General features: G+C 40.7%; 1 protein-coding gene across 1 annotated transcript in view; it reads right to left on the minus strand.

Annotated features, from left to right (window-relative positions):
* Positions 1 to 9,747, minus strand: part of ajm1 (apical junction component 1 homolog) — a 44,533-nt gene extending 34,786 nt beyond the window's left edge. Inside the window, exon 1 of the mRNA XM_046067687.1 lies at positions 9,681 to 9,747. The gene's annotated coding sequence lies outside the window, so the exon portion shown is untranslated. The remainder of the gene's footprint in view (positions 1 to 9,680) is intronic.
* Positions 9,748 to 10,750: the final 1,003 nt, after the last annotated feature.

A 10,750-nucleotide genomic window follows, 5' to 3' on the forward strand; every position in this document is an offset into this window, starting at 1 on the left:
AGAGAGGGAGAAGGAGAAGCCATCGCTAGCTGCTAAGCTAAAGTCGCTAACGGCTAAGCTAAAGTACTGTAGCGTCAGTTACCAAAACTTTAGAACAACTATGAGATTGAACAGCAGTCACTAAAAGATGGAAAGAACAGTGAGTGCTTAGGCAAAATTATTGTAAAGAATAAGTGTTTAGCGGACAGTTGGGCGCTGTAATCTAACAAATGTAACTGTTATTTAGCGAGAGCAGCACAACACGGTTATTTCAAAACGCTTTTACACTACATCTGCATTCACCAGTCATACACTGAGCCTAAGTGCTCAAACAGAAACTAACATTCACACACATTCATACACTGGCGGAACAGCCACCAGGGGCAAATCAGGGTTCAGTATCTTGCCCAAGGACACTTCGACACACAACCAGGGGGAGCCAGGGATTGAACCGCCGACCTTCTGATTAACAGCCAACCCACTCTACCTCCTGAGCCACAGCCGCCCCAATCAGATGAGACAGCAGTACGTCAGCGTCCTGATCAGAATGAAACAACGCCAACCCATCTGGCCTCTATGGAAGTGACAAGCCCAATGGCGTGTAGTAGTAGTGTAGTAGACCAGAGGCCCACATTACTCCACTTCTAAAACAACTGCACTGGCTTCCTGTTAAATACCGTATTGATTTTAACGTTCTTCTTCTCACCTTAAAAGCACTCCATAATCTTGCTCCTCCTTATCTCTCTGAACTCCTTCAGCCCTACACCCCGTCCCGAACTCTCCGATCCTCTTCTTCCCCACTACTTTCGATTCCTTCTGTCCACAATGGGGTTCAGAGCCTTCAGCTATTGTGCACCTTTGGAACTCCCTCCCTCTATTCATCCATACGACAGAGTCCCTATCCTCCTTTAAAACTTTGCTCAAAACCCACTTATTTCGAAAGGCCTACCCCACATACTACTCACACCTTAACAAAGCAAGTGTATAATTTATACTATTTCTCACCGCTGGTTTAAATCGCTGCATCTCCCGACACAAGAGCACGGTTGAATTTCAGTCTGCCTGTACGGTTTGTTTGTGGAAACAGCAATGCGGATATTGCCTTAACAAGAGCGGTAAGCTTTTCAATGATTTGTATATTAAAACTTAATTTTACAAATGCCTGTTTGAAAGTTCTAAATGTCAGAAGATATTCTTAAATTAATTAAATATATACACAGATATTTTTTCTTTGTGGATTTTTTTGTGAATCTGCAGATGTGTTTTATATTTGCAAAACATTTTTGTGAGTTTATAAATCTTTTTTGTAAATTGGTTTGTGTAAATTGTTTTATTTTTACAGATTACACATTTACACACAGATTGCTGATCTGTTAACACATTTAATATTGAAACAAAATCAACGTCATAGTTGTCAAATGAAAGAATAATCAGAAAGGATACTCAGCAACATGCTTAGAATGGGTAGCAAGCTCCATTATAATTTAGTTAGTGAGCTATGCTTTGTTAGTGTTCTGTGACCTATAACACGCAAAAAAGAAGCTGTTAGTTGATGGTCGAATAATTTGGTCTTTCAAGCCTGAGAGGATATGAAATTGACTTATTCAGGTCCCTTCAACATTCGGCTACAAGAGTGGTGCCACAAAATATCAGTATTGTGTTGTTACTATTTTTCCCTGTCTTTCTCATCATATGAACAGAAAACTGACCAACATTTTTATCACAGTATCCAAAATTGACAGGCTATCATGGGTAGATACCACCATGCCCAAAGCTGAAGCCACTGTGATTGTGTCCCATAATTAGTTTTGTCTAAATGCCAGCAGATGATAGACTGTAGCACATTTCCAAACAATTCATCAAATTATCATGAGTTGCCACACCATGAATGATTATCTGGGGCCATGTGCTCAGTTTGAGCAGTTGGCAGTCCAGCCTTGCCTTATATCAGTGCCCAAATTACAGGATCAAGATTCAATTCTATTCAATTCAATTTTATTTATATAGCGCCAATTCATAACCGGTTTCAAGGTATCCTGTGGTATGAAAAAGTCGAGGTTTCAAAACCACTAAAATTGTCTGTTATACCGTTCCTGCTGTATGAGCTGGTTTTTTTAATGTCTCATCAAAGACGGAGAGTGCTGGAATCCCACAGATTGTGTGCAGCAAAGAGTAACACGACCCCTCACCCTCCGATTGGTGAGAGCAGTCAGTCACCTGTGTGTAGGATGGACGAAGGAGGGGTACCCCTGAACATTTCCCCCGTCAAAAAAGACGGAGGCAATACAACAAATATGATATCCCATCTACAGAAGCACTCTTCGCTAAATTCAGGGTAACACTATCTTAAAATAAACATTTGCAACAAGCTAAGAGAGTTGGCATGTTTAGCTCTGGGGAAATAAATACTATTGGCTTACTACTGATTCAGATAACATGGCTAATTAACTAGCTAATATCAGCTAGGTTCACCCCTGACGTTACTTCAGAGAGTAGGCACATCTATACTTTTGTTTAAGTCTTCCACCATTGTGTACATCTGTTAAATATCCGGTCATAAAAAAACAAACAAAAAAATTGCTGATTCTGGTGTGTTTTCCACTGTTGTATGGAGAGAGACCATACAACAGACAGGTGTGTGTGTGTATGTGTGTGTGTGCGAGACTCTCTCTCTCTCTCTCTGCTTATGTGCACCAACACTGAAATAACAATAATCAGTTTAATGGCGTTATTTGATATTATTCTTAGCAGCAGTGGTATATTCTGTTGCTTATAAATAAACACATAATACATTTTAGAGCTGTAAACACAATACCGCAATATTGTGAAACCATGATTTTTTGCTTAAGGTTATCATACAGTCTAAATCTCACCGGCCCATGCCTTTAACAGAAGTTATATCATTGCACTTTCCATATAGAAACATATCGTATATATCGTAAGTCCCCTCAGTTACCTGCAGGAGATATTATAAGGACTATCTCAGACACCATGGTTTAAATTACAGTTAAAATTTTCAACAGAAAGATCTCTTTTCAGAAACAGTGTACTTGTTTCTCTGAACAATCCACATAACCCCTGTTTTTATATGGACTATTTCTTCAGCAGAATGTAGTTATAGTGAAAACAGTTTACAGTGATATCTGTAAACAGGACTGGGATTTCTGGAAAAAGATGCTGCTGAATGTTATCTTGTGTTACACTGGAGGCAAACATGGACAAATAAAACCCACCTGACATTTTTGGTTCTTTCTTTGGACAAAAAACATTTCTCACATGTCCAGATGAAGGCAAGGGTGTCTCGTTCCTTCTAAGCATAAAATCCCTGTACATCAGTGGTACACAAAGGTTTGTGTGATCTATCAGTTTGCTTTTGGCTCATTAGTATTCTTTATCCATTGGAGTAGCCTCTAGTATCACGTGCCTCATCGGCCTCTTGACGGAAGATTATCACTACATGTGAGGTGGCTAGCTGTCTCTTCAGCTTCAAAAATGCTGTTTCCTGCTTGAGGTTTCTACCTGCTAAAAGGGAGGTTTTCCTTGCCACTGTCACCAAGTGCTTGCTCATGGTTGGAATTGTTGGTTCTCTGTAAATAATATTACAAAGAGTACGGTCTAGAGCTGCCCTATATGAAAAGTGCAATGAGATAACTTCTGTTATGAATTAGTGCTATTTAAATAAAAAAGTATTGAATTCCTCCATTTCCCACATCCATTTGAGGTATTTCCTCATGAGTCTCATGATGTCTTTGATTTTGTTGCTCCAATGCTTTTTCACACATAATGTAGTCTCTAAACACAACCACTTGGTCAAAGTGAGGAAAAGATTATGGTTATGATTTAAAAAAGAAAGATGTTACTGTTAGATATGCAATTCTCTTCACCATCCCAATCTCTGCTTTTTAATAATGATGTAACGGTAAACGGAAATCACAGTTCTGTATGTGTTTTGGGGTCATATTTTGGTATGTTTACATACAGCAGGGAAAACACAAAAAGTAGACATAACTTGTCATTTATTTTGAAAAATGTAACAGTGACACATTAGCCATAATTCTTACTGTAACAGTTACAGCATTCTAATACTGGCATACTGTCAATAAGAACAAAGAAATAACAAAAGACATAACAAATGTCAGTAATGCTCCATCCACTGATTCTGACCTGTTAAATCCTGAACAGCTGCAGCTTGTTATTATTTATAGGCTGCAGGACAGACACAACCACTAAAATGCATATCTGAAAACATATTGTAGTCAAGCTCAAGCACTTTGACCATACGCTTAAATCCTGTATTCTCTATGACAGAGTAGGGTTGCATATTCACAGCGATAAACACTCCTGTTGCTTTAGTTAGTACTTTGGCACACTGATTCTGCATTGGGAGGCTGCCTGAACTCTGTGGGGAGAAAAACTCGCCTTCTAGTCATTTTTAGTCTCGTTCTGCTAATTAACACATTCAGGTGATGCCGTCATATTTGACATCGAGTGCTGTTCTGAACGGATCGAACGATCTTTTCCTGTCTCATAAGATGCCTTCAAACAGCCCCCGTAACGGTCAGTTTTGAAAGCAGCTTTGATGCTGACTCGATCCTGTCTATTACCCATACACCGCGCTCCCAATTATTATGCAAATAGGAATTAAGGGTCATAAACATTAATATTTAGTTTTTCAATCAAACTCATGTTTTGTGACTTCAGGGTCTTTGGATCACTGAAATCAATCTCAGACACCTTTGATGATTAGTTAGCCAGGTGAGCCCAATTAAAATCAAAACTACTACAACTTACAGTTGTATATAAACCTACTATTCGGCTACCCCAAACCAATGCTCACAAACAGAAATGTTTGCAGTGCGCTCAGAAATACATGAAGAATAATTTTCAAACAGTCTTTTTTGATGAATGCCGTGCAACCCTGAATGGTCCAGATGGATGGAGTAGTGGATGGTTGGTGGATGGCCACCATTGTCCCATTAAGGCTGCGACGTCAGCATCGACATCGTTAGGCCTATTTTAGACGGGCTGAAGCCACCCTAACATGGCCCTAAGCCCCCGCAAATAATAATAAGAAAAATAATTATTAGATTTGGGTTTTTTTACAGTGCAGACATGTACTCAACAAAGAGAAGCAAGAAAATTGATAAATACAATAGAATAATACAATAGAATTTGTATTTATTGACTTAAAATAATACTTCTGGTTCATTCTTCTGCTTCATAATTTAAATCCCTCCTGTGGTCCGGTACTAGGACCCTGAGGGAGGCTGCCTTTCATTGCTGCTCTGCCAGAGAGAAACGCACACACAGCCACACACAGACATGGCGAAGGAAGATTGATTCAGCGTAGTTAGTGATACATAGTGAAACTGTGAGTTGTCAGTGACTGTTACTTGCCGAACTTGAGCTACGTTTACTTGAGGTAAAGGAAAAGGGATGTATTAGTTGGCTATGGAAAACACTAGTGTTGATAATGTGAACGCCATTAATATTACCTATCTCTAGTAGCCTATTTCAAAACAATAAATAAAAGGTTGTTTGAAACCAATATTCATAGAAATGCCTTCACTCGAAAGTTACGCCTTCTGAGGAACCTATCTATTACAGTAGCGAGGAAACTGACTTCTGTTTCGAACAGAGCTGTAACCTTATCGTCAGACGGAATATTGATACTGGACAATGTTCAATGACCACATTTTAAACAATATCTGAGCTAAAAATACTTTGTTAAGGTAAGGGGATGATGTGGACAAGTTATTGATAGTTAATGAACCATGTATGCAGATGTGGTGGCCAATTACATTTCACTACATTTTTGTTATAATTTGTTAGCCTTTATATAACTTATGACAGAAGAACACTAATCCATGTAGGAAAAGGAAGTGCAGGGATCGGATCGAGCGCAGCGGACCTCGAGACCTCGTGCTGTGCCCTCATCTTTACTGAGACCTGGCTGTACCACAACATCCAAGCTATTGCAATTGACAAGCAGAGAACACAAGACTCCAGTTAGACCAGAGGATGAGGTCTCTGTGTTTACATCAGTGATGCTTGATGCTCAAACTCGCGCTCCAATGTAGAGATAGACCACCATGTTTACCACAAATGGAATTGTTGGACAGATAAGGCTACAGCAGATCTACAGGACTGTTGTGAGTGCAGAGACTGGCACATGTTCAGAGAGGCCGCCACCCAGGAGAACCACATCAACATGGAGGAATGTACATCATCAGTGACATCATACATCAGCAAATGTGTTAATGATGTGGTAACCACTAAGACAATACAATCATTCCCCAATAAGAAAGCCTTGATGAATGGAGAGGTGAGGGCTCTTTGCAGAGCCAAAAAAACTGCTTTTCGGTCGGGTGATAAAGAAGCTTACAACACCGCAAGAGAGACTGAAAGCTGGCATCAAGGAGTGGAGACGTCAGGTGAGACATCAGCAGAGACTGGAGAGAGACCTCAACACCAAAGATATGTGACAGGTGATCAAAAATATCACAGGTCACAAAAGCAGGAGTTCCCCCATCATGTGTGAGGCCACATAACTAGAACTTAACACCGTTTATGCTCACTCTGATCTCATCAACACTGGGCCAGCTGTAAAGTCTACTCCACCTCCAGAACAATGGCCACTCTCAGTATCCACAGCAGATGTGAGAAGAGTCCCACTTAGAGTGAATGTGAGTGAAACTGCGGGGCCTGATAATATCCCTGGCAGCCTTGTACTAAAAACCTGCAGACCTGCAAAATGCTGCAGAGAAGCATGTCCCTGTAGTGCTCAAAATTGGAGCCCCTCAGGGCTGTGTGCTCAGCCCCCTCCTGTTCACGCTGTACACCCCACAACTGAATCCCCCGACATGGAGAGAACTCTGTTGTGAAGTTGGTGGACGACACCACCATCATCGGCAGCATGGAAATAGAGCAATAGAAAGCATCCTGACTGGAAACATCACTAACATGGGATGTGCACCGCCCAGGACCGGAGGGCTCTGCAGCGGGTGATTCAAACTGCTCAGAAGATCATTGGTACCCATCTCCTGAGCATCAGTGATATTGTTGAGGTGAGGTGTATGCAGAGCCCAAAGGATACTAAAGGACAGCACCCACCCAGTCACAGCCTGCTCACCCTGCTGCCTTCTGGGAAGAGATATAGAAGTTTCTGCTGCCGCACCATCAGATTGCAGAGCCTAAAGATGTGAGACTCCGTTATTCATCCTCAGCACTGCTCATTGTAAAATTGCTTTATTTCTTATTCTTATACTTATTATCTACTGTATATAATTTTTGTATATAAATTGCTTTTACTGAGTAGCATAAAGGGCACTACAACTTAATTTCATTGTTAACCTGTGTTGTAAAATGATAAATAAATCTGCCTTGTACTTTATAGTTAAATATTGGGCATTCCTTATCCCTGACTAAGCATTATTTTCATATATCAGGAAATCTTATCATGCACCTGTACATAAACTCCCGCATACATTGGCTATATACTCAAGAAAACAAAATACAGAAACAGCTGTTTTTCCTGTGACAACAGTCGCTCCAGTGGAGTAGCACAGTCAGCGGAAACTAATGTCTGCAATAATTTTTACACTTCAAAGGATGTATCAACCTTCTTCAAGTAAAATCACAGTGTAACATATTCAGGAGTGTCCCGTTAAAGCTACAGGAACCTGGTAAGTCATTATCTTGGTTTTGAGAAATTTTAATGTGCATCAGCAGTAATATGTCTGCAAATGTGGGTGGAATTCAACTTCAAATGATGTAGTAACTAGTCAGAAAAACAAACAATATGATGATAAAAATGTAATGATCTATGAGTTGGCATAGCTAACAAAGATAGAGAATAAACTTCTTGCTCTCATTTTCCACTACTGTTGATGAGATGAAGAAACCAAACCCTGCAAACAGGGTTTATTGCAGCAGTGTTTAATGCAGACTTTATCATCAGCTCCTGAAATGACTATAGACATGCAAGATTGGCAGGTATGTGGACGAGTCAAAGACACAACAGCACGGACAGCAGACTGATCAGAGTTTTACAGAGATATACAGTATGTTCACAAGATACTAGTGTGCATGTACACATGCTCACATGTGAGAAAACAGATTATACTGAGAGTCAATTCATCACTGTTAGCTTGGTTTAATATATTTTTTAGCAGTGAATTACGGGTGGTTGCTACCATTGTATTATTATGCCACCTAACCGTAGTGCACTAGTTGGTTTGCTGGTCAGGCCAACATATAGTCCAGATTGTAATGTCACAACAAATATTTGACTGGATTAAAATAGTCACTTTGTGACTTGGTGACATACAAGAGGGATCTCAGGAACTACAATGGTGTTCTTCTCCACAGGCATTTATCCACACCTGGTTATGACAAAACATTGCTATCAGCATGTCATTATGGGCTTTGAGGTGAATTTTACCTTCATAAAGTACATCATGGGTCATTGAGACAGCTTTTTCACAATTCTCGCTCAATTTAACATAAAATAAATATGGTCAAACTTTGTATGATGCAATGAAGATGCACAGAGGGTGGCTCTGTTTATCTTCATTGTCATATGAAAATGTAGAAAAAGTTAAAAGAATCAACTGAAGTGACTAACTCCCTGATTGATATGTTTGTAGGCATTAGATTTGTATTGGGTTTGGCCTCTGCTGCAATTTCCTTTGAGGGTTTCCCGCTTTTGTATATTTCATATTATTATCAACTGAACACTTGGGCTGTTTGTCAGTCGTTTCTGATAGCCACATAGCTAAATAAAATGAAAATTGTCATCAGGTATATGGGCAGGAGCAACTATTTTACCATAAAGGTGCAATTTGTATTTATGATAGTGGTGTAAAAGCTAAAAGTCACAAAATAATGATTTTTTTTTTTTTGCATAATAGGGCTTTAAGAAATTGTTAAAATTGTAGTAATTACATTAAGCTATAAATGTAAATTAATGCACGTTTGTAATTATGTTAAACAAAAATTCTAATTATAAAATTGACTGCTGTAGCTGTATATAATACACACATCTATCTGCACACATATCTGCACACATATTGTGGCCTCTGTACAGCCCTGCAGCATCTGGCCATGTTATTCTGACAGTTTTCTCATGACAGAACAGCCCATGCAATCTCTGTAACCCTGCAACAGTGAAGTGCTTATGGCCTGTCTTATTTGAAATTAAATGCATCTGGGTGGCAGGGTAATGCATCAAGTCTGAACGAACGTCGCATTGATGCGCTGAACTGGAAACACTGCGTAGTATATCCTGACTGCTGCTGCATGAAAAGCTGCTGCCTAGAGCCACGATCCTGATGAGGATGATGTCAGTGTTCGAGGATGGGAACACATTTGTCCATTATCAACCAATGCACCCCTGTGCTCAGAACATGCAGTCACAAACAGAACGACACGCTTTGCAAGCTCCGAATATATAGGCCTACATGCGATTTGCTGTGCACAAATCCAAAAATTGAGTGTACAATTCATATCTTGCTCAGTTTGTATGACCGTCGCAGCGATGTCAAATTAAACAGAAATTATTAGGGGAGACAATCCACCACGATGGTTGCTGTTATTGGGGTTAAATGTATATTCTGATCCGAGTCTCCCTGTGTCTAGCAGCCCTGTACAGAGCACGACAACACGGTAGGCTACTGCAAATAAAAAGCTCCATGTCTTACCGGATCAGTCCGGACTCCCAGTCTGTGCTTATCCATTTTTTTCACAGGGATGCGATGTGAGGCAGTGCGATAGTGGTTTCCCAATGACGACATCCGACATGTGCAAAAGGTAAAACTGCAATATCCGCCTTATTGGTCAGACTCGCAGATTTTTTCTCTCCTCCTCCCTAACGTCACATCGTTGGTGGATTGCTGCACCATCCACATCTATGTGACCGCAACCACTACACACCCTCTCTCTCTCTCTCTCTCTCTCTCTCTCTGCCTCCATGGCGTCTGCAGCACTAACAGAGTGACGCTTCAAACCTCCACCAAGAAGGCCATGATTGCCTCCATCTTCCATCTGTTTCCCTGTGACGAACATATTTCCGTAAAGTGAATCTATAGAGCATAGGCTACTCCCATCAGGAAGGAGAAGGTTCAATGTAGTAACACCCCCCCCCCATCACGCCATCAGGCATCAGGATTAGAGCGTTTTCCCGATTATTCATGAGTCCATCTGCAGGAAATAACAGTAGTTTTGATAATTGATGACAAAAATTAATTGGTTTCACTTGTGTGTAAATATTTGCTGGTTTTCTTGGGCTTTTTATTCAGGTAGCAGCAGGTTTTGGGATTGGAGGATATGGCCCATCCTTTACTTAAAGGGGCATTCAACGAAGGTTAAAATCAAGGGCAACTGGACTTGGTTGAAGATACTGGAAGACGTTTCGTCCCTCATCCAAAGGACTTCTTCAGTTCTGACTGACTGGCAGGGAAACTCAGCTATTTAACCTCAGTGGGGTCGTTATCCCGGGTCATCGATACCGCTGGTTCGTTAGTGTTCCTGGTTGCTGTGACGACAGTCGTTACAGTCGTTACGACTACCTGTGGCCAAGACTGAACGACCATCATTGGTATCTTCACCTGAGGTCAATAGGTTACGTTTGTTGAGTTTCCTGGGAAGTGATGAAAGGACAGCATTGTAAGTGGGGGATAAGTGGTGGCGTAGACCCCCTCCCCTGTTCAATGACGGCTTCTCGACCCTGGTGTAGATGGCTTCCTTGACACCTCTTTCAAACCATCCATCT

The sequence above is a fragment of the Micropterus dolomieu genome, linkage group LG13, assembly GCF_021292245.1.
Source record: "Micropterus dolomieu isolate WLL.071019.BEF.003 ecotype Adirondacks linkage group LG13, ASM2129224v1, whole genome shotgun sequence".
Classification (NCBI taxonomy): domain Eukaryota; kingdom Metazoa; phylum Chordata; class Actinopteri; order Centrarchiformes; family Centrarchidae; genus Micropterus; species Micropterus dolomieu.